Source organism: Sebastes umbrosus, chromosome 20, assembly GCF_015220745.1.
Source record: "Sebastes umbrosus isolate fSebUmb1 chromosome 20, fSebUmb1.pri, whole genome shotgun sequence".
Classification (NCBI taxonomy): Eukaryota; Metazoa; Chordata; class Actinopteri; order Perciformes; family Sebastidae; genus Sebastes; species Sebastes umbrosus.
In genome coordinates, this window is record NC_051288.1 from 7,796,291 (window position 1) to 7,820,806 (window position 24,516).

At 40.0% G+C, this 24,516-nt stretch overlaps 1 protein-coding gene across 1 annotated transcript in view; it reads right to left on the minus strand.

Moving 5' to 3' along the window:
* The window catches only part of ca10a (carbonic anhydrase Xa), a 378,831-nt gene that overhangs the window by 278,095 nt on the left and 76,220 nt on the right, over positions 1-24,516 (minus strand). The window lies entirely within an intron of this gene.

A 24,516-nucleotide genomic window follows, 5' to 3' on the forward strand; every position in this document is an offset into this window, starting at 1 on the left:
TACAAACACACTTATATAACTCAATTTATTACAACAAAGTCAGTAAATTGTGCGGTTGGCTGAGTGGGAGGCTCAATCAAAACCTCCTATTTTCCACGTTTTTTTCTGGAGCTTAGAGCTGAGGTGAGCTCCCATGGATGCCACTCAAATCTCTGATTATGGCTTGCCATGGACTGATGTAGTGTAAATTGAAGGTATAAAGTGAAGCATCATGGGAAAAGAACAGGAAAGGTGACATCAATATCGTCCTCTCCTTTACTGTCACTGAATAGCTCCAACACTGAGCCTGAAGAAAATAGGGTGTGAGTGAAATTACTGGTGCTGACAACATCTTTAACACATCAGATGATGAAGTGTTAATTTGAGTTGAATCGAGTTGATTCGTTTCTGGTTTTGTTATAATCACTGTGAAATAAGTGTCTTCAAAACAATGTAAAAACTGAGGGGAATGGTTATTTTTCTTTAAAGCTGCTTTAATCTTTATTTTTATATCACAGTGGATGAAATAATAATCTTTATGTATAAAGCACCTTTCAAAACAGTTTCAAAGTGTTTTACAATAAAAACAGAACACATTTTAAAACACACGGATAACGAAATGTACTAAAAGCCAATAACTAAATACATAAAAACCCAAAGGGTAAAACCAACTAAAATGTCATAAAACATAAATAAAATCACAGAAAAGCAATTCTAAAAAAAAAAGTTAGTTTTTAAAAGGGATTTAAAAGATGCGACAGAGTTTGCAGTGCAATGACAATAACGTGAAAGGTGTCACTCGTATGATACTCAAAACCCTCAGAGAATTATCAGCTGATGCTTTTTTTGGAGGCTTTCAGCTCCACTATTTCTATCAATCCATCCTTGGAATTGAAAATACATGATAAATAAGTATATGTAAGGTTTTGAGGTGTTGGACCATCACAACCAGAACGAAAACCAGCAGGATTGAGGTGTACAACGAGTGTGGTGGAAAAGTGAGCAGCAACAGACCTAACCTTAACCCTAGTGATTGATTTTAACTGAATGAATTCACAGTGTGTTTTCAGTTCATGAAAGTTAATTGTAACATTTTGGTACCCTAAAAATGTCTTCTTCAGTGGCACTTAGCTCCACCCTCTCGTGTCACTACTGGTTGCAAAGAAACCAAGATGGCGACGGCCAAAATGCCGTACTCAAAGCTTCAAAACTGTAGTACACAAACCAATGGGTGACGTCCCGGTGACTACGTCCACTTCTTATATACAGTCTCTGGTCTGAACAGGACCTATGAAGACTCCAAAGCTAATCAAGCTTGGCATGGTAGCACCTTTAAAAACTCTTATCAATGTCACTGACGCAAGAGTTTTGAAAGCAGCCTCCACTTCTTTGTTTCCAGCAAATCCAGCTATGTGATATTTGTTTCACCGAGGTTAATGTGGTACTCTTTCAACGATGTTTAAAAGCAAAGAGTAGACACTTTAAATGTACTGTATCTGTCAAGGCCTAGTGTGGGAGGCTACGCATGTTTCTTTAGAATCCCATTTGTGCCAGAAAAGCCTCAAAATGGAAGTTTCCGTGTCGGTACTTTTATTGAACACATTCCAAGGTGTAATGCTGACTGCAAAAAACAACGCAGTCCATCTCAACCAGAGCTTATTAATATTGCGTTAAAGGCCAACTCTGAGAGCAAGCCATTTACCCACGAGGCATCTGTTCCACCCCATTTAAGATGACTTCGCTGAGGGCTGAGGCATCTTGTTAAAACCCCTGTCTAATTGTTCATTAGTACTGATACTCTGAGCACCTGTCTCACTATGACAGCTTCATTTAGTGCACATGTCCGCATACATCATATGTTTTTTGCTTTCTGCATAGTGGGAAATCAGTACAATTACACAGTGCTGGTAGCGACATCTGTTACTCTAATAACTGACACTTAAACGATTTTAATGACCATATACATATATATAGATGGATATATCTTCACATTGGATTCACTACTGATGTTTTTTCTTTAAATGTCAACATGTTAAGAGTTCTGGCTTCCTAATAAAGTGCTGATGGGTGATGTATTTTTGTAGGCCAACCAGGAAGTTAGCATCGCCCTGGTTCCCCTCAACAAAAAGCCAATTGGATTTTTCCATTGGGTTTTGGATTATTGCAGAAAATAAACTCTGCAATACGTTTATAATGCTTACATGTTTTGTTCAGCAAGATAATCTCCACAAATGAACACCACCTCTATGATTTTTGTGAATGCAATCACCAGAAGTAGAAAGCTAACGTATTTCTGATGGCTTGCGCTGCGCAACGACGACTTTCTGCGACATCGAGCAAAGCCCGACTTTGGGTGCTGCACGCTGTGATGTGTGCCGAACCCAGCGGCGAGCGCAGCTCAAACGTGAGCTCCAACTGCGCTGTGTCGCAAGCATTAGACTGCTCTCTTCTGCCAAGAAACAACATTTAGTGTAGCTCTATTGTTGTCCGGTTGGAAACAGTAGAGATTATACAAGCAGTACAGGGTTAAGTGTGAAAATTTACCATAAATCGGGAGAAATATGGGAGAATTGTGACACCGGGAGGACATTGGAAAACGGGAGTCTCCCGGGAAAAAATTGGGAGGGTTTGCAAGTATGACGAAGGCTGTGATATGTGTAAATAATAAAATAATTATTCAAATATAGTATGTTTTGTCTTCAGCTTTTTTTTGGAGTCATCTATAGTAATAATAAATGGTCCAAAATGATGTACAATTGCATAGTTTTGAGTCAAAAACCTAAAAAAGTTCTTGGGGGAAGGACTCCCAAACCCAATATCTCCTAGTATCTTTTATTCATCGTAGAAATTCAGAATGTGTCTCTGTATAATATGTAGGAGTATCCTGACTGAGACACTGCTCCTAAAACCTGAATGAACAGCTCACACACCTCAGCTCTGCATGCATACCTGCCTGTCTGTCTGGCTGGCTGCTGTTGATTCCAGGCTTTAGACATCCTATAATATATTATAGAGCGATGCTACAGGCTACAGATAACACAGGAAAGCACTTTTAACTATTAACATTATATCATTATTGGAATATTATTGTAGTATTATAAGCCTACTATTGAAGATGCATAACCCAAGTATATTGATAGCAATAAAACCACAGCTGATTTCAACTGACACAGTATAACATGCTTAAAGAAATAATGACTAAATAGGAATAAGTCGCAAGAGATTGCTGGTACATGTGAATAAGAGGAGTACTGGCACTTATTTTATTCCACTTCAAGCACTGAGAGTAATGCCGGTGAACTTTTTCTTATGGTTCAAAGCAGCACTGATCCTAATTAACTTACATCCAAAGACATTATTGTACATCCTGCTGCCTCGCCATTAGGAGCCTGAATTTAACACGGACTGAAATAACTGTCTTAAATTGGAATGCAGGTTGGTCCATTGTTAAACATTTCCTCAAGGAACAGGGTGAACTTCAGGACACTCTAATGCTGGTACCTCTGCACAACCTTGCAGCCAGTTACCTTAAACCCTAAACCCCCAAAAGTGTGGATTCCATAAGAATTTACATCAGCCAGTGCTCCTGTTTTCAGTACGTCTCATTAGCAGTCCATCCTCCCCCCCTTTCCTCTTCTGTTTCCCCTCTCCTCACAATTACGGCTCTGTCTCATAGTCATCCTCCCCGTCTTTCCTCCGAACACTAACGATCTTTCTGTACACTGGGATTAACCGAGGCAATGGCCCTCAGTGGCTGAAATTAAATTACAATCACAAGTCCCTGGTGCGGCGCCCCAGAAGGGGCCAATTTTCACTTTAAAGCTGCATAAGGTCTTTTTGGCGAGCGCAAGTACAGTACGATCTGAAGCAATCTGTAACAGGGAACAGTGAGAAACAGGAATGTGAGGGGAAAAAAATGCAGAGTTGAAAAGAGAATATGGTTATGCAATATGCTGTTGATGTGTGAACTTTTCACTTCTGCTTCAGGACCTCAAATTATTATTTTACAGAGTGATTCTTATAATATTTTGTATCCATTATTTGCATAATGTAAGTCTCTTTTACTGCTCTATTCTGGTGGAAGTAATTAGAAAATGTGCTGCTGTGTAATTGTCTCTAAGGGATTAAAATACTGGAGAGCAACACATCCCCCCCATACAATGTTTTCCAACCTAATTTTCAGAGGAGGGATGAAGTCATTGTTTTTCAAGTTTACAAGTAAGTCTTGGCTAAGAAGTCCTGAATCAAGTCTTATGTCGAGACCGGCTAGTACCAAGTCAAGTACAAGCCCTAGACTATGGGTTACCGAATCCTAAACAAGTCAATAATTGCCCTTGACCAAATGTAATGTCATTTTAACCAACATATGTTCATAGACTGTAATAGGAAGTCACCGTGACGTCACCCATTGGTTTGTAGACTGGGTTTTTTTGAAGCTTCAAGTTCGGTATTTTGGCCATCGCCATCTTGCTTTTTGGTACCAGAAGTGACACAAGAGGATGGAGCTAAGTAAAAACAAACGCTGAATAAGACATTTTTAGGTGACCAAAAAGGTTATAATTATCTTTCATGAACTGAAAACACACTGTGAAAGGGTTAAAGTTCTACGTCGAACGCCGTCTTGATTTTTGGCCGTTGCCATCTTGGTTTACGGCCATCGCCATCTTGGTTTTTGGCCGTCGCCATCTTGGTTTTTGACCGTCAGTGTCTTGGTTTTTGGCCGCCGCCATCTTGGTTTTTGGCCATCACCATCTTGGTTTTTGGCTGTCACCGTCTTGGTTTTTGGCCTTAAGCGTCTTGGTTTCTGGCCGTTGCCATCTTGGTTTTTGGCTGTCACCATCTTGGCTTTTGGCCGTCGCCATCTTGGTTTCTGGCCGTCACCATCTTGGTTTTTGGCCGTCACCATCTTGATTTTTGGTTGTCACCATTTTGGTTTATGGCCGTCGCCGTATTGGTTTTTGGCCGTCACCATCTTGGTTTTTGGTCGTCACCATTTTGGTTTTTGGCCGTCGCCGTCTTGGTATTTGGCCGTTGCCATATTGGTTTTTGGCCGTCGCCATCTTGGTTTTTGGTCGTCACCATCTTGGTTTTTGGCCGTCACCTTCTTGGTTTTTGGCCGTCACCGTCTTGGTTTTTGGCCATTGACCTGTTAGTTTTTGGCTGTCACCATCTTGGTTTTGGTCGTCGCCATCTTGGTTTTTGTCCATCTCCATGTTGGTTTTTGGCAACCAAAAGTTTTGGCAAATTGTATTTTGCTTCTAGGAGATGCACTGTGAACCAAGGACCAGTCTTATTTTGATGCAAAGATTTATACATTAGCAGAAATGTAGCCCAACATGGAAGAGAAAGCAGTGCTATGTTTAATTAAATATGAGTGCAATAAAATATTTTCTCCCTAAAAACGATGAGTAATCGTGACAAATAAGCGTGATCTGAATATTGATCAAAATAATCGTGATTATCATTTTGGCCATAATCGTGCAGCCCTACATAACATAGATCTATATGTTGTGTAGCAGCGGTGTTGGTGCTTAAAGATCCTTTTCGCTGGTAGAAAGAAACGGTTGTTGAATTGGATGGTTTTGCTGGTCAGGGATCGATAACGTTTCCCAGAAGGGAGCAACAGCAGCAGCAGCTCTCAGGCAGCTTATGAGGAGTCAGAAGTGATTGCGTTGGCTCACTGTGTGCTATTTGTAGTTGGAAGCCAGTGGTGACAAAGAACAGCCTGTAACTTTGGAAGCAGTGATGACTGTGTGCTGAAGCTTCCTCCGGGACACCTTTAATACGCGACAATGATCGTGTGAGTTTATTGCATGTCACGCTGTGCGAGATGGGTCTAATAAAGTTTTGGTCGCAGACTTTGTGAGACTGTACGATATCGATGTGAGGCATGTCAGAACGTTCGCCGAATTTGTGGTGACTCGTAGCACTTTGATGTAAATAGTTATGTTATGTTTCGAAAATGCAAGCTTTGCAAGCTTACTTTCTTTGCCAGAGTCTCACAAACTTCTTAATTTTCCCCTCCATTAGTTTGGTTTGTGTGCGTGCATGTTCCTGTTTTCCTCCCTAAACTTTATTCATAAATGGTGCTTACGGAATGTTGCTCTAGCCAGTGTATTCTGCTCCTAGACTGTATATAAGAAGTGGACGTAGTCATTATGACGTCACCCATTGGTTTTTGGACTTTGGTTTTGAAACCTTGAGTTTCACATTTTGGCCGTCGCCATCTTGATTTTTGGAACCACCAGTGACAAGAGAGGATGGAGCTAAGTGCCACCGAACAAGATATTTTTAGGCAACCAAAATGTTATAATTAACTTTCACGAACTAAAAAACACACTGTGAAAGGGTTAAAGTTGTAAGATGTAAACAACACCCAAACCAGACAACGCTATGGTAGCGACCTGTCAAACACAACTAGCGATTGAGACCATAAACTCATGTTTACAATGTTTGCTGAGGTAATAAATCAAGTGAGAAGTAGGCTAATTTTCTCATAGACTTCTGTACAAACAGACTTCTTTTTGCAACCAGAGGACTCGCCTCCTGCTGGCTATTAGAGAGAATGCAAATTTAAGGCACTTCAGCAATTGGCTTCACTTTTCAGAACAAAGGTTGTCGCCTGATTCTACACCTTTTCATGTCAAATTCGGATTGGTTTGTTTGTACTCGTGGGTCGTATAGCAGCAGTCACATTGTGAGAATTCACTCGGACTGAATTTTCCTACACGCTCTCTTTGGTCTCCAATTGCTCCAGATGGCTGTTGGTGGACGTGTCCCTCAGTGAGATCTAGGACCACCGTTTTAGACCAAAGATTTCACCACATCTCTCAGGATTTTCAACTTCAGTCTCAGACAGTCCAACATTGCAGTTTAAATGCGCCTCAACAGTTGGTGATGCCAAACCAAAAGGTTATAGAAGAAAAGCTGTGTTGAGCAAAAATGTGACTAAATGCAAGAAAATGACTAAAAAGGTAATTATTTGATGGCTCCATGCATTCACTCCTCCAATATGACTTGCTGACTCATCCTTTGCCTTAGTAATATTGTGTGCACTAGACTATTTGAGAGAACAGTAGCTTGAGGAGAGAACACCCGTACTTCTTTGTGTAGCGGTGAGTTTAAGTGCTGAGCTTCCTCAGCTCGCGGCTCTGCCTCACACTGAGCCTGTCACCCATCGCTGTCTGATCAGAGCAGAACTCGTAGGAGAACGTTGTCGAACCAGCGTTGTTAGATAGTGGAGATCCGAGCGCCTCCCCCCCCCCCACACTTACTCACTCCCTCATCCATTTTCTGACGCATGTAGCCCTCCCACGTCATCCAACTCAAAGCCCGCTGCCAGCCCTCCCCGCTGCCTATTATAACCTCCATGGAAGAGCTCCCAGCAGGCTTCCTTCAACTGATAATATGTGTGAAGAAGAGACAGTAGGACTGAGTTAAAGGGAATGAGATAGCAACATGAGTTGGTGCTGCTGCTTATTTAAACCCCATTAAATAAGAAATTGATGCTTGATTAGTGACTTAAAATAGTTCATTTAAGTCTCCCCAGTATGTGCAGTTAATTAACTGAAACAGCCGGAGTCGAGCCTCCTCTTCTACACATGAGATAATAATTGTTTAAGTCATCATGACACGGCGTTCACTTGTGCTATGTAATCATTTTGATTTGGGCACAAAAAGAAATGAAGTGTCAGTGATGTAAAATATGGTTTCTAATTTATCTAATGTGACACTGATTCATAAAATGATTTTTTAACTGAGTCTTTTCCTGAGACTTTTATTGGACCGTTAATAGTCTGTAACGTTAACATGGCATTTATAGCAAACCATTTGGACCTCCATGACAAGCTTTAGGCCATTTAACACATTTAACAGCCAGGGAACTAATTGTGTTAAACCTCTGCTGGGAAAGAAGAATAGATTGTGCTGACAGAAACTGTCCAAAAGCCAGCAAGCAGGATATATGGATTCATATCCATAGGTATGCCCTCAAGAGTGCCCTTCCAGTAGAGAAAATGTGATAAAGTGCACTCAAGGGTGCCATTCCAGTGGAGAAAACATGATGAAGTGCCCTCTAGGGTGCCCTTCTCGTAGAGAAAACATGAGAAAGTGCCCTCTAGGGTGCCCTTCCAATAGAGAAAACATGATGACATGCCCCCTAGGGAGCCTTTTGAATGGAGAACACATGATAAAGTGCCCTCTAGGGTGCCTTTCCAGTAGAGAAAACATGAGAAAGTGCCCTCTAAGATGCCTCTAGGATGCCCTTCCAGTAGAGAAAACGTGATGCCTGCCCTCTAGGGTGCCCTTCCAGTAGAGAAAACATGATAAAGTGCCCCCCAAAATGCCTCTAGGGTGCCCATTACAGTAGAGAAAACATGATAAAGTGCCCTTCCAGTGGAGAAAATGTGATGAAGTGCCCTCTAGGGTGCCCTTCCAGTAGAGAAATCATGATGAAGTGCCCTCAAGGGTGCTCTTTCAGTGGAGAAAACTTGATGAAGTGCCCTTTAGGAGAGCAAACGTGATGCCTGCCCTCTAGGGTGCCTCTAGGATGCCCTTCCAATAGAGAAAACCTGATAAAGTGCCCTTTCAGTGGAGAAAATGTGATGAAGTGCCCGTTAGGGTGCCCTTCCAGTAGAGAAAACATGATGAAGTGCCCTATAAGGTTGCCTTTCCAATGGAGAAAACTTGATGAAGTGCCCTCTAGGATGCCCTTCCAGTAGAGAAAACATGATAAAGTGCCCTTCCAGTAGAGAAAACATGATAAAGTGACCTTCAAGTAGAGAAAACATGATAAAGTGATCTCTAGGTTGCCCTTCAAGTAGAGAAAACATGATTCAGTGCCATAAAGGCTACCCTATATGGTAGAAAACTTTCTGCTTTCTGGTGCCCCACCACATGCAGCTGGTGCTTTTTTTTTTTTTTTTTTTTTGCCACTGCCCCTCAGACAGTCTGAGTCTGCCACTGGGTGGATGGATGGGTGTAGGGCAAACAACCATTGATCAGTGGAACAGCATTGCAAGTTGCCAAAGTCTTTAATTATTAAGACGAGGTACTATGCTTTTGATCACACTTTACTCTCAAGATATTCTGCAGAGGGCAAACCCACCTAAACTGAGTCACTGATTACTCATATAGTAGGCTTGAACACGATGATGTATTGGCGGACGTAAACTCGGTTAAACAAAAGACTTTCTGTCGGTGAAGACAAAAGAGCCCTCTAATTACGAATCAATCAAGGCCTCCAAAAGTGTTAAGCCTTTTCCACAAACACTTTACCTTGGTATGATAAGAAGGTCACACCTTGCCCACCTATACAGTGCCTTTTGTATCTACCAGTACAGCAAAAGAACCTGACACCACTCGCTGCGGTGAGCACTGAATGCATGTGAGCTTATATTCTCTGAGTTCGGAATAATATGAAATAAATTTCCACCAGACATCCACTGATTCACTGGCATCAACAATGGTTTGGAGTTGCTTTCATTCGATCCAAGGTACAACCCGAGGTTTGCCAAGCAGAAAGCTGCCATGTCCTTGAAAGTCGCTGCTCGAGCTGAAGACATAATCTTGTTGCCATGGTGCTGAGGAAGAAAACTGCTTTGTAAATGACGGAGATAAAGAAAAACAAAATAGAATCATGTTCAATTAATTTATTTACCTTTTTTTTTTTTTTTTTTTATCTTTAAGCATATTTCATGTTTCTGGTAGTGTGAGTTACCAGGTGTGGAGGAGCAGGTGCCAAACAAGTGTAGGACGACTGGAGGCACAAAAAAGACTTTTGCACAATTTATCAAGAAAGCATCGATGGATTAAACATTTTTGATCCACGCCGCTGATCACTTTGATTGCAGCTACCTCGGATGACGCTTCCCTGCTCTCGGCTATTTTGATCTCGCCTCAACCAACCAACCGTCCCAAATTAGCTACTTGGGCACGCGGTAATCAGATGGGGCCACCTCACAGCTCTGTGTGGAACACTACAGGTACAATAATATTAGCCCATTTTTCTCACTGATTAAGCTGTGTTTGGCTGATTGGTTCTGCATGAGGGCACAAGAACTGCACATGCTGCTTTGTTCAAATTGGAAGGGGGAAAACGTATCTGTGTTAATTAGAGGCTGGCAGATCTCCAGAAAGAGCAGGGATTGTTTCTGGAGCCTGGGAGGAATGGAGAGTGCAGCATCACTCCCATGAGCCTCTTGGTTACGTAGAGATTGTTACACTATAATGTTGTAATTTAACATCCTAAAAATAAATGGATAACTTTAAAGATTCTGTCACACAGAGAGTAATTACATTACAGAATTGAGTGCTACACTGGCAGATAATAATATCACAACATGTGTGTCAACATGCGTCACTTGTTTCAACACAAGTCTCATGGCAGTTCGTGAAGTAGTCATAATTTAATCTATTTGATTCGTGCACATAGACATGAATTTCCCTTTTTTTTCGTGATGCTCAATGTGACTTTCAAGAGCGTATTTTACGTGCATTTTCCTATGCCACTTTAATGCATTAACGCAATCGATCTTTCAAAGGTTGTAGTTGGTTAATTTTTTAAAGCTATATAGATGCTGGCATCCTATGAAACTGCAAAATCGAAGGAATCCATTGGTACCAACCACGTCATACTAGCTTGAGAAAAAACTGTCATGGCCATTTCCAAAGGGTTCCCTTGACCTCTGACCTCCAGAAATGAGAATGAAAATGGGTTCTATGGGTACCCACGAGTCTCCCCTTTACAGACATGCCCACTTTATGATAATCACATGCAGTTTGGGGCAAGTCATAGTCAAGTCAGCACACTGACACACTGACAGCTGTTGCTGCCTGTTGGGCTGCAGTTTACCATGTTATGATTTGAGCATATTTTAATTATAACAATAATAAATTATATAATAAATATATATGTACATTTGCACTCCCATGTCGATAAGAGTATTAAATACTTGACAAATCTCCCTTTAAGGTACATTTTGAACAGATAAAAAAATGTGTGATTAATTTGCAAGTAATCGCGATTAACTCTCGGCAATCATGCGATTAAATATTTTAAACGTTTGACAACCCTAATGATAACGCATTTTAGGCTTTTCGCGTGTCATTTAATGATAAGTTGTTATCATGAAATGTTCAAGGTTATGTAAAGGCAACAAAACTAAGGTAACAGCCACAGTTAGGATTAGCCAACAAAACCACTTAGTTTAGGTTTAGGAAAAACATGGTTGAGCTTAAGTACGTAAAAGAAGTAAAATACCTGCGTAAGCAATGTAACATTAGTACGGAAAACATGTCACTAATGTCACTATCCTCACTAATGTCACTATCCTCACTATCCTCACTAATGTCACTATCGTCACTAATGTCACTATCGTCACTAACGTCACTAACATCACTTCAAAATAACTCAACAACATTTGGGACATAAACACCGGTTTTGAACACCAGTCTTTTTCAACTTATTCTACATCACTAGCTCTGAGCGTAGCATATTCACACGGCGTTGAAATGACTTACAAACTACCGTGTCATTCATACGCCAGCTGTCATAGTTTGAAGCGTAGGGCCACCGAGCAAGCGTCGGTATTTGACGAGTCGGGAGTGAGAATGTTGTCTGATCAGCTCAACAAAGAAACCCGTCGTGTGGCCTTTCTAATACCGGTGCAGATTCAACTCTGTTCTCAGTTTGATTAAACTCTATTATAATTTGCCCTAATGGTGGATTGCATTGTATTGCGAGGTGTTCCTATTATTTTGTCCATCCTCCGTACGTATGAGTATGTGTCAACATTAAAACAAAACCCAAGATTATACAGAAATGCCAGATGCAAATGTTAAGAATACCAAAAATAAGTCAGACACATAAAACCATTTTGATTTAAATATAATGTCAAACTCTTAACAGTTGGACTTTAACAGTGAATCAGTGGGAAAGTATGTTGCAGTGTATTGTCAGGGAGAAAAAACGATGTTCAGGAAAATGTTCAGGGATGTTTACATTTCTTCAACCAATCAATAAATCCAAGAATAGGAGGATAGCACACACAGCATGTTGAGTGCACACAAGGTATGGGTTGCCATGTGGAATACAGACAACTTCGATAAACATGAAGAGAAAATAGTTCACCATCTACCAATGCTGAACAGAGACAGGAGCGCCTGTTCCCTTACAGACCGTCCTGTCAGTCAGGAAGGAGTGTTACTAAGGGTCCTGACACATCAAGCCCACCTCAAAGAACTGTCGCTGACGCCGGCCTACTGATCAAACACCTTGCGTCACCTCGCGTCGTCTGTCGAGGGTTCCGACTGAACGCGCAGCAAAGACATTAGCTGATGGCTGTCATGCACATAGGTTCTGTGCCCGTGTGAAAGGAAATAACTGTCTGTATTCGTGATTCAAAGAACATTGTGGAAAGACAAGAAAAAAACCCAAAAAAAAGCTACCATTTTCACGCCACCGTGAATCTGCATAAATTGCCTTTTTATGAGCTCGGAATACAAATTTAGATGATGTCTGATAAAGGGGCTGCGACTAGCTATGTAAAGCTCTGCTTCGCTTTGCTCTGCAGTCAGAGCCGACTGTCATTTTCGGGGCTGAGTTTTTGTTAGGAAAAAAAGTCTCGCATTGGTCAACATCTTGCAAAGGGCCCACATAATTGAAGGCAGCTGCGGAAGATCGGCGTATCGAAGTGTCCTCGGGCAAGATACTGATACCTAAATTGCTCCTGAAGGCTGTGCCATCAGTGTGTGAATGCTGACATGTAGTGTAAAGCGTTTTGAGTGGTCGGAAGACTAGAAAAGTCCATAATCACATTTGAGGGGAATATTGGACCCAATATTGGACTCAATATTGGATGCAGAATATGTGATATAATGACAACTCATTTTCGTTTGGGGACAAAACATTAGAGATTCATTTAACTAGAATATCCTAAAAAGGACACTCATGTGCTTCATGTTTGCTATAATGTCACACCAGAAGTGCCCCAATGATCGACATGCCACCCCCCAGGCTGCTTAGCAGCTCTGATAACCTTAGGTAAATCCCAAAGCAAAATCTCGCCTAAGGCCCAAAAAGTCTGTCCGGTGCCATTTGAGTCCTGTCAGCCATAGTTTTTAGCCACCCTTGCGGCAGTGTTGGCCTGTCTGCCTACCGCTTTGGCCCAGACTGAAATGTCTCGACTTCTTGATGGATTGCCATGAAATCCATCCAGTCGAGAGGGATTTCCATTAAATTGATGGAATGCCTTGGAATTTTAGTGCAGACATTCATGGTTCCTGGAGGATTTATTGTAATAACTTTGGTGATCGCTTAATTTTTCATCAAGAGTTGTCATCGGGTCAAATTTTTTATTTGTCCAATATTGTGGTCAGGGCTGTCAAAGTTAACGGGATAATAAGGCGTTAACGCAAATTCATTTTAACGCCACTAATTTCTTTAACGCATTAACGCAATCAATTTTTTGCAGGTTGTAGCGGGCTCAGTTTTAATGCTAGAGTGAAGATACTGGCATCATATGAAACTGGAAAACCTAGGGGATCCATTGGCACGAAAAAGGTTAAAAAACGCTCCAAACTTCGGCTAAATTTTGGCGAGGAACTGTGAATAACAGAGAGAAAAACTGTAAGTCCACTTTCAAAGGAGTCCGTTGACCTCTGACCTCAAGATATGTGAACGAAAATGGGTTCTATGGGTACCCACGAGTCTCCCCTTTACAGACATGCCCACTTTATGATAATCACATGCAGTTTGGGGCAAGTCATAGTCAAGTCAGCACACTGACACACTGACAGCTGTTGTTGCCTGTTGGGCTGCAGTTTGCCATGTTGTGATTTGAGCATATTTTTTTACGCTAAATGCAGTACCTGTGAGGGTTTTTTGGGATAATATTTATCATTGTTTTATGTTGTTATTGTTGTAATTAATTTCAAATAATAGAGATATACATACATTTGCATATAGCAGCATATTTGCCCACTTCCATGTTGACAAGAGTATTAAATACTTGATACATCTCCTTTTAAGGTACATTTTTAACAGATTAAAAATGTATGATCCATTTGCGAATAATCGCGATTAACTATGGACAATCATGTGATTAATTGCGATTAAATATTTTAATTGATTGACAGCCCTAATTGTGGCTCATGACCAAATACCTACACACCAACGCTGCCCAAAGAAATCTCACACTGAATAAGAGGAAAGTTCAAAGCCATACTTTCATGAATAATATTGTTCTCTAGGTGGAATGGGCTTCAAAGTGTGAACATCAGGCTTTTTTTTACCATATTTCAGCAACAATGTTACTTCCTTAAACATTACACAGAGAGTAGAAAAGTTTGTGTGGCTTTAGTTGACGGACGCACAAACAGACCTCCAAAATCACAAAACAGGTACGTTGACTTTGGCCTCGTTCCCTTTGCTCTACAATTTCACATCTATTACAAATTGAAATGTCCATCAAAATACAACTTTCAATGCCATTAAGCATTTAAGCAGCAGCATCGATAGCAGCATGTCCAAGGTGAGAGAGCTGCTGTGCCATCATTCATTATTCATAATTATTAATTATCCAACGGCAAATTACATTCCGTACTTTTCAAAGCTTCAGACGGGTAAGCTGTCACACAGAGTTCAAGTACATAGACTACAAGCAAATAATGTGATACACTGCAATTTGCTTCAAAGCCTGGCACTCTTCCTGGGGGCTTGGTTGAGGCATGGTGACAATGACATGCTCACATTGGTGATGTGACGCAGTTAAAAATGTTCACCATGTTCACCATCTTAGTTTAAGATGCGAGTATCCACCAACTTCTCAAACACGGCCAAGAGGTTAAAGGTCCCATATTGTAAAAAGTGAGATTTTCAGGTATTTTACATTATAAAGCAGCTTTAAGTGCTTTATAAATACTGTTAAACTATCAAAACGCTCAATATACGGAGAAACACACACAGCCCGTTTTCAGTAATTGTGCGTTTGAAACAAGCCGTTAGGATTTCTGTCCATTTGTGACGTCACAAATATACAATATTTAGACCATTACACGGTTTTAAATGTAAACATTCTAAATGTGCCCCAGTTTATTTCCTGTTGCAGTGTATGTAAATAACATCAGCTGACAGGAAGTAAACATGGACCCAAACTGTTGCCTAGCAATGCAATTCCATTGCAATGCTATTGAAATGCACTAAAAACAGAGTGTTTCAGACAAAGGGTAAATGCAGGTATATTCAGGCAAGACAGTACGAGGAAATTAACTTGTTTTTTGAACATTACAGCATGTGAACATGTTCTCGTAGAAACACGAAATACAAGTATGAACCTGAAAATGAGCACAATATGAGACCTTTAAGTTCAGCGACTCAAATTAGCTGAGGCGACAGCCAGCAGACGGCTAACGGCTGAGACGGCACCCACCCTTTACTGCCACGCCCTCAATTATGTCTAGCTTTAAGCCTTAATATAATTCAAACAGGTGAGTCATATAAAAGTTTACACCCGTACAGTTGTCATGAATGGGAAAATTAGCTATAGAGACCACAACCGTTTGTTGTACCAGGATGTAAACATGTTTCTTCATGCTGTAAAGTTGGACATTTTAACATGAGGGTCTATGGAGATTGACTCGCTTTTGGAGTCAGCATCAAGTGGCCATTCGATGAACTGCAGTTTTTTGGCACTTCCACATTGGCTTCATTTTTCAGCCTCGGAGCTTGTCGCTCGGGTAAAAACTTGTGTGTGGGCCATCATTCACGACCAACATGTAATGCATTTGCCCCACTATGGCAGAGTGACAAATTTGATATCACAGCCGGCCTCATTATTTATTCATAAAGTTGGAATTAAAAAGCCTTTGACCTATGTATCAAAATGTGCTGACGCTCTCTTTTTCCAGTGAGTGGCTGGACATGCTGCAAGGCTGAGTTAAAATTCAAATCGACTTGCAAAAGTGACAGATAAAAGCAAGCGACCCTAGGAAAGCCATTTAATTAAATGCATCCAAATGAAAAGGGATATGTTGTGACATTTATTTAATGTGCAGATGTTTTTTGTTTTAAATAATGCAGTCAGGCAGAAATTTTGCTTTGAAAGTGTTAGCATTTATGGATAACAAAAAAAACAAAAAAACATGGATTTATATTATGAGAATTTACGGTCTAAGAAATTGACTTGACATTTGCATCTGGGAAACTAATGGGATTTTCAGCATCAAGAGCAGTGGATGTATTAATAGCGAGGAGTGTCTTTGTGAGTATTACGCACATTCTTTGTCAAAATGGCCAGAGTAGTGCCAGTTTTGTGTGTAGCAAATAGAATTGAAAGGGAATGGCTGAAAGCCTGTAGGAACACATTACATACCTGCCTGTTCCCAACAAACATAATTGCGTGCATCAATAATCCTCTATTGTGCACTGTTTTACTCTATAAAATATGACTATGATATTGATTTCTTCTTTTCATTTAAGTGTCTTGTCATTTGATTGGCTAAACTCCACAGTACTGTTCAGTTTAGGTCTGAAACTGATGTAGTACATATAAGCATAATCTCTATAAACATATTCTGCATTCGAGAAGATTTTGGTATCGGAAGTATTTTGGTTTCAGTTTGTAGTCTGAGTAGTATTGACCAGTCACGTTTGAGCAGTTGAACGTTTGCTTGAAGGTAAACAGTCCGTGTGGAGAGCAAAAGAGGCGCAACGCATTGCCCGAAATGCATCGGCTATCTTCTGACGATGATTCGGCTTTTTCATTAGCTGAAAATGAGCTCGTAAACTGGCTCCTTGTGAAACGTACATTCGTAGGCGTCGTCTCTCAACTCCATTCTTGCGTCTCAAATTGCTATTCGGACTGTTAACAATTGACCGGCGCCGATAGCCAGTGTGTTCCGATGTTATAAGCATATCTGCTAAAGGGTCATCTTTTAGTACCCTAGTGCTATATGGCCATGCAGATGGTTTTGGTTATATTTTCCCATTTATTTGTTTGGAAATACCATAGACTGTATATAAGAAGTGGACATAGCCACCGTGACATCACCCATTGGTTTGTGGACTGCCGTTTTGAAGCCTTGAGTTTGGCATTTTGTCTGTCGCCATCCTAGTTTTTGGTCGTCGCCATCTTGTTTTTTTGCTACCAGAAGTGACACAAGAGGGTGGAGCTAAGCACAACCAAACGCTGAATAAGACATTTTTCGCTGACCAAAATGTTACAATTAACTTTCATGAACTGAACACACACTGTGAAAGGGTTAAAACTCTAAGACGAAAAAACACGGACAACTCCCAGACCGGACAACGCCTTGGTAGCGACCTGTCAATCACAAGGTAGCCACGCCCTAAAGCATCCCCTGCTTTATGGTCTATTTGACTCTAAATGGGACCATAATTTACTAAATGAACGTCATGCTGTATTGAAGAAGACTTGAAACTAGCGATTGAGACCATGAACTCATGTTTACAATGTTTACTGAGGTAATAAATCAAGTGAGAAAATTCAGCATTGGCTTCACTTTCCAGACCCGGAAGGGTTGCTCACTGGGAGATACACTACATGGTCAACATGTGGAGACAAAATTATACCCATATGTGATTCCACTCTTCGGATACCAGGCTTTCTACCAGATGTTGAACCTGGCTGCCGGGATTTAATCCCATTCAGCCACAGGAGCATTACTGAGATCCAGCACCGATGTTAGGTGGAGGATCAGGTCTGACTCATAGTCGGTGTTCCAGTTCATCCCAAAGGTATCTCTGTGCAGGCCAGTCAAGTTCTTCCAAACCAAACTGGGAAAACCATTTCTTAATGGAGCTGCACGGGGATATTATCATGTTGAACCAAGTACTTACGTAAAGTACTTCACTGAAGTTACGTAGCCTATGTACTCACTTTAACCTAAACCGTGATCTTTTACTAAACCCAACCAAGTGCTTTTGTTGCCTAAACCTAAGTGACGCCAATGGGTCCTGACCAAGTGTCCCAGTTGGAAATGAGAACGGGTTGGTGCGTGCTGATGGCTGGTTGGGGAAACGAAGGAGAAAGTAGCAGTTCAGGGTGTTAAATCCTCCTCACCTCTTTCAAATGTGCCTACAAATATCTTCCTCATGCGTCGGTGTGAACTGTTAGCATGTAATTGACAGATACGGATCGTGCTGTCAAGAACTCCATCTTAGAAAACAGGTCATTATGAAATAATGATGGTTAAAAAAAATAGTGTATATCCCAAACCTTTTCCCTCCGTAATTATTTCCCAGGGGGCTCCAAACTAGTAGCTAATGCTCGGTCCATGCAGCAGGCGGATGGTGTTTTTTCCCCTATCTTTAACCGCCTCAACTTAAAATAGAGCCTGAGCTCATCTTTCAAGCTCATTTCGAGAGAGTCCGCTATACCCAATCAGCTATCTGTATTGTGTTTAGCTCGGGAGCTTTATAGCCCACGCGGATCTGCACTGCTGACCTAAGCTGATTTATTCAACACCTGAGTGATATAGGATCACACAGTACTGTATGTGCATCCACCCACTGTACCATCCTCACAGTATGTTACATACACACTAAAAAAGATGCAAAAGGAGTGAGTTGTTCATTGCGGAGCTCCATCCCAGAGGTTCTCATACTGTGAACAGATCAGATATGAGTCTCATTACAGCTTTACCTCAGGGCCTATCCACTTCTCACAGTGTCTCTGTTGTAAAAAAAATAATAATGAATACTGAACATGACAAAGTCAGAACTGCATTCAAGGAAACATATTTTATTGACCCTTCGGAGGGAAAATGTGTATTTTTAAGAATCTTTAAATGAGTTTTTAGGAATTATCTCAGGCAGGTGAATCTGTAGCCATTAAAAGATAATTCTGGATAATTTTATTACAACTTAGATCTTCAACATCATTCTTATCAGTAATAACTAAGGCTGTCAGCCAATTCAATTATTTAATCGCTATTAATCGCACATGCTTTAACTGTTCAAAATGTACCTTTAAAAGGGAGATTTGTCAAGTATTTATTACTCTCAAATAAGCTGCTTTATGCAAATGTATGTATATATTTATTATTGGAAATCAATTAACAACACAAAACAATGACAAATATTGTCCAGAAACACTCACAGGTACTGCATTTAGCATAAAAAATATGGCAAACTGCAGCCCAACAGGCAACAACAGCTGTCAGTGTGTCAGTGTGCTGACTTGACTATGACTTGCCCCAAACTGCATGTGATTATCATAAAGTGGGCATGTCTGTAAAGGGGAGACTTGTGGGTACCCATAAAACCCATTTTCATTCACATATCTTGAGGTCAAGGGACCCCTTTCGAAATGGCCATGACAGTTTTTCCTCGCCAAAATTTGGAGTAAGTTGGAGCGTTATTTAACCTCATTCACAACGAGCTAGTATGACATGGTTTGTACCAATGGATTGTTTAGGTTTTATAGTTTCATATGATACCAGTATCTTCACTCTGAGTCCGCTACAACTTAAAGGTCCCATATCGTGCTCATTTTCAGGTTCATACTTGAATTTTGTGTTTCTACTAGAACATGTTTACATGCTGTAATGTTCAAAAAGCACTTTATTTTCCTTGTACTGTCTGCCTGAATATACCTGTGTTCACCCTCTGTCTGAAACACTCCGTTTTAGTGCATTTCAACGGAATTGCGTTGCTAGGCAACAGCTTGGGTCCATGTTTACTCCCTCTCAGCTGATGACATTCACATCCTCTGCAACAGGAAATAAACTGGGACACATTTAGAATTTTTACGTTTAAAACGGTGTATTGGGCTAAATATTGTATATTTGGGACATCACAAATGGACAGAAATCCTAACGGCTTGTTTCAAAACGCACAATTTCTGAACACGGGCTGTGTGTATTTCTCCGTATATTGAGCGTTTTGATAGTTTAACAGTATTTATATATAGCACTTAAACCTGCTTTATAAAATAAAAGACATGAAAATCTCCCTTTTTACAATATGGGACCTTTAAAAATCGTAATTTGTGTTAATGCGTTTAAGAAATTAGTGACAGCAGAATTGCGTAGTTACTGCAATAAAATCCATTTGTGTGCTCGTAAAGATTTTCTACTTTGTTTTTTTGGATTTGCTAGTCTTGCCATGTTTTTGTCGATTGCATAAACATATGGTTGGCTTATTATACAGAGCAACATTCCCATCAGGTCATGCGGCCTTTGCAGAAGGAAATTCTCTTTTTTGATTCCCTTTACCGCACTGCTACAAATGGGTTTGGCAGTGCTGCATAGCAGAGAATTTGGAGGTCGACCTTGGAAGATATTTCTTCTCTGGCGGTCATGTTCTGCCTACTTTGTGTGTTTTTTTTGGTGGTCACGTTCAAATATTTATTATATTTATATATTTTGTTTAAATTATTTTGAAAAGTGATACAAATAGATACACATACAACCTTTTCAACAATGTAATTTAATAAATTATTTAGAAATTGTTATTATGGATTTAAGAATACTTCTAACATCCGAGTCTTGCTCAGCACATACTCCCGAGTGAGTGGACTGAAAAAAACAGGCCGTGTCTTACAGGTAATATTGATTTGTGTTTCAATGAAGCAGCTTCCTGCAAATTTTAGAATATAAAATGTCTGTGTGTTGCAATAATGAATTTATTTACGGTTTAATGCCTTCCTTCCTGTCTTTAAACAAGGACTTCCTGTACAGTCCGGGGTACAATCACATACATTAATACACCAACCCGGTCTCACGGGAAGACGTATAAATACCAAGACATTACACGAACATTCTGCGTGTCATGAGTTCCCATTTTAGCGTTTTTGCCTGCGATAGATCCTAAACCATAGTAAGATGTATTGTAACACGTGCAATTTGTTTTGCAGGTTCACTCTTCCAACACAATCTAAAGTTCAGCAGGGTTGTTTGGGAGTGAATTGACCCTCCTCTTCATGCTGATGAAAATAGATTGCCTGCCTGGTCCCTGCCAGTCTGAGCACCGACACTTGTCACATGAGATCTTACTCATATTTGCAGTGCAAAACCACAATTTCATAGAATATAGAGTGCAGCCGGAGTCATACGAAATAATACTACTTTCCAGGCCGACCCATTTGGTCTCAGGGAACGGAAGGTTGTCGGGGGTGAAGACTGTCGTGTTCCTTGTCCCAGAATAACCCCCCATATGGTCATGCACTGTGACACCATGATGACACACGTTGAGTGACAGCCACCTCATTTGCATAATGAGGTAGAAATAAAAATAAATGTGTAAAGAAAAGAATACATAAATAAATAAGTTTGGGGACATAAATAAGGGGTGAAATAGAAAAAGGGAGATTTTTTTGCAGAAATAAATGAGTAAATATATAAATACATACATTTTGAAATAAATATAAATACAAAACAAATAAATACAAAATAAATAAATACATAAATAAATAAATAAATAAAAGGGAAAATTAAAAAGAATAGTAAAAAGAAAGGGAATTAATACAAAGATAAATGAATAAAGAAGCACATTAACACAGACATATCAGTTTGTCACATTTTATCAATTAGTTAATGGCTACATTTATTTTTTATATCAATCTTGCTACATTTAAAAGCATACTTATTTATTTATTTATTTACTTATTTATTTATTTATTTATCGAGTCAGTCAGTTATTTAGTTAATTATTAATTTATTTTTGGCAGGTTCTGTCCTCCATAATAATACCCACACACCACCCACTCTCGAGTCTCTATGATCTTCAGAAAAAAAGTTATCGGAGAAATAAAAAAACGCACACATGGAGGAGCTGGACCCCACCAGCCCATCAGAAGGTTGGGACTGAAGTGTTGGACACGGACTCCTACGTGGACAGTGATTGGAACGACCAATTCATCCCTCTTAATACTTATAGTGAAATGTTAAAAAAAAAGATTATGTGACTGAAAAAGAAATTTGACATGGTTAATATTTTGTTCCCCAAAAACTGTAAACATTGCAGTTTGGGGCAAGTCATAGTCAAGTCAGCACACTGACACACTGACAGCTGTTGTTGCCTGTTGGGCTGCAGTTTGCCATGTTATGATTTGAGCATTTGTTTTATGCTAAATGCAGTACCTGTGAGGGTTTCTGGACAATATTTGTCATTGTGTTGTTAATTGGTTTCCAATAAAAAATATATACATTTGCATAAAGCAGCATATTTGTTGATAAGACATGTTGATAAGAGTATCATTATTTAATCTCTAAGAGTATTTAATACTTGACAAATCTCCCTTTAAGCTAAATCTTGAACAGATACAAAATGGGCGATTAATTTGTGATTAATCGGGATTAACTATGGACAATCGTGCGATTAATCGTGATTAAATATTAATCAATCGAGATATATACATATGTAGTGTGTGTGTATGGGGTTTTGTGTATAGGTTAGGGTTAGGAAATACCTTATAAGGGAACACTGAGAAAGGCTGGTGTGTGTGTGTGTGTGTGCGTGTAGTGTAGATGTACTCTCGGGCGGATCCATCTGAATTATTGAGACCTCCACAGCGTGCTGTGTGTCTGTCAGCGGATCTGCCTGGCAGGCCCCGGCTCTATAAGCCGGTGACTCCTCCATCAGACACTGATGCAGAGCGGCCTTGTTACCTGCAGACCTGCAGGCCGAATCAGTTACTGTGATGATGAAACAAGGGTCCCAAGGTCCGCTGCTTGTCAAATAGATGAATACTTTTTTTTTCTTTTTCTCCAGGAGCTTTAACTCTGTGAGCGGCTCTGCCTCATTAAGTATTCAAAGTTAGCTTAGCTGAGGGCGAGACACTGTTGCTTCGACTGTCAAGTTTCCCTCAAAACAAGATCGTCTGGCGGTAGTTCTCTGTAAAAACCAGACACGTTATATTTATTCAAATACGAAAAGACAAGGTCACAACATAGCACAGGCTGTAAATGTAATTGATTTTGTTGAGTACCGGCCCCATATCGGCTAATTTCAGGGCTTTTACTCCTGCAGAACTCGACTGAAATACATATAACAGGCAGCCCTGCGAAAGATGATAAAGAATTTGAAAGTAAATCCCTCAGATCTAAGGCTTACCAGAAAATTATGTGAGTAGTCTGAACCATTAAGATTTAAAGCTTTCCTCACAACCTAATTCGTCTTCTATAGGTTTAGTTATCATTCTTATTGGTTATGGTAACCCGTTGCTCACTAAAATGAATAAAGCTAATACCATTCGGGCAAACATGTACCCTTTTGTAGTAAAAAAATGAATCCTTTAGTGTCAGATTAAACCACGGATAAAACATTCTCTTCTGTATGACTTGCACTAGGCCAGACTCCGTAAGTGAGCGGTCTCTTAAAGTGGCCATTCTTCATTTTCCTCCGCCATTTACTTTAGCTCTTCATCTGGATTTTTGAGGTCAAATCACTTACTGATGTTCACATATAACTGGATAAGCATTCAACAGATTGCACAAGTGAACCAGATACCTCTGTAAATAAAGCGGCGAGTTCACATAAACACTGTAAGTAGGTCATCCTGCGAGGTGAACCGAGCGGAGGTGTGCAATGCAATGAAAAGTTGGAATGGTGTTTCCAGGAGACGACTTGTTTCGTTAAAACCCGCATGAGCACCTGGTCAACAGAAGAAAGCCAATGCGGGTGGGCATTACCCCAAAATTTGGTTTTGATCCAATACCAAGTAATACAGGGCCAGAATCACCTATATCGATACTTTATAATTAAAAGCGGTTTATGTAATTTAAAATTGCTTTCCTGTATTAATTACTTAAAGGTCCCATATAACGCAAATTTTCAGTTTCATTCTTGTATTTTACATTTTGACTAAAAAAAACACTTTATTTTCCTCATACTGTCTGCCTGCTGAATATGCTTGTATTTACCCTCTGTCTGAAACGCTCCGATTTAGCACTTTTCAATGGAATTGCGTTGTTAGGCAACAGCTTGGGTCCATGTTTACTTCCTGTCAGCTGATGTCATTCACATACACTGCAACCGGAAATAAACTGGGACACATTTAGAATGTTTATGTTTAAATCTGTGTAAAGGGTCTAAATATTGTAGATTTATGACATCACAAAATTACAGAAATCCTGACGGCTAGTTTCAAAGGCACAGTTTCTGAATACGGGCCGTGTGTATATCTCCATGGATTGAGTAATTTGATACTTTCACAGTATTTATATAGCACTTTAATCTACATTATGATAAAAAAAGATATGAAAATCGAATTTTTTACAATATGGGACCTTTAATACATTTAGAAATAAAAATGTTTTTTAGAACATTCAACATTCAACAGAGCATTGTTTGCACCGACAGTTCTAGTCGTTGATGAAATACAAATGGGTGTAGAACAGAGAAACTGATCCCTTTTTTTGTATCAATCCTATTGGAATCGATCTTCAAAACGAGACATAGGTATCGTCAGTATCGATATTTTCGGATAGATCCGCCCACCCCTTAAAGTTGATGGTTTAGGTATATATTGGTTGGCGTCATGCTCCTTGCTTAGCGTCACGCCCCTCGCTTAGCGT